The sequence below is a fragment of the Cicer arietinum genome, chromosome 4 (assembly GCF_000331145.2).
Source record: "Cicer arietinum cultivar CDC Frontier isolate Library 1 chromosome 4, Cicar.CDCFrontier_v2.0, whole genome shotgun sequence".
Classification (NCBI taxonomy): domain Eukaryota; kingdom Viridiplantae; phylum Streptophyta; class Magnoliopsida; order Fabales; family Fabaceae; genus Cicer; species Cicer arietinum.
Window position 1 is genome coordinate 28,244,106 of NC_021163.2, and position 1,338 is coordinate 28,245,443.

The following is a 1,338-nucleotide window of genomic DNA, read 5'->3' on the forward strand; positions in this document are numbered from 1 at the left end:
CTTTAAAATGGATTCGTTACCCGATTCCAAACAAAAAAGATCTTTTACAAAAATTACACTCTTCATCTGTATTTTCAAAATTTGACATGAAATCAGGATTTTGGCAAATACAAATTGATCCAAAAGATCGGTATAAAACAGCTTTTACGGTCCCTTTTGGTCAGTATGAGTGGACGGTAATGCCCTTTGGATTAAAGAATGCCCCTTCAGAGTTCCAAAGAATTATGAATGAAATCTTTAATCCATTCTCAAAATTTTGCATTGTCTATATTGATGACGTCTTAATATTCTCTGAAACCATTGAACAACATTTCAAACATCTTAGAACATTTTTAATGATTACTAAGAAAAATGGATTGGTTGTTTCAAAATCCAAAGTTTCTCTTTTTCAAACAAAAATCCGTTTCCTAGGACATTATATCTCTCGGGGTACTATCACCCCTATTGAAAGATCCCTATCTTTTGCAGATAAATTTCCTGACAAAATCATTGACAAAACACAATTACAAAGGTTTTTAGGATCTTTGAACTACGTATTAGATTTCTGTCCTAACATTAATAGAATAGCAAAACCTCTCCACGATAGATTAAAGAAAAAACCTGTCGCATGGACTGAGGAACATACCAAAATAGTTCAAATAATCAAAAAACAAGTTAAAGAAATACCTTGCCTACATTTAGCTGACCCATCAGCCCAAAAAATTGTTGAAACAGATGCTTCATACATAGGATATAGAGGTATCCTTAAACAAAAAACGAATAACAAAGAATGCATTGTACAGTTTACTTCTGCACACTAGAATGATTGCCAAAAGAATTACTCTACCATTAAAAGGAAATTCTTTCAATTGTCATGTGCATTAAAAAATTTCAAAGCGATTTACTCAACCAAAAATTTTTACTTCGAATTGATTGTAAATCTGCAAAAGAAGTTTTACAAAAAGATGTTCAAAATATTGTATCAAAACAAATTTTTGCCAGATGGCAAGCAATTCTTAGCATTTTTGATTTTGAAATTGAATTTATTAAAGGAGATCAAAACTCAATTCCAGATTTTCTAACTAGAGAATTTCTACAAAACAGAACTTGAGTGATGCCCAGAAAATCCAAAAGAATTGAGGTCCAGAAGGACCAACAACAAGAAGCCCCAAAACCTATCTCACCTGCAAAACCCATCCGATCTTGGGTAGAAGCTGTCGAAGAAAATGAAGCTCAAAGCCCAATTCAAAAATGGTTTGCAAGCCAACAAATAGCTGGTCCTGATAATTTCCAGGAGATCAAAAACTCAATAGAAGAAAACCTTCAGCTCCAAAAAATTGCAAAACTCCACCAACTCCA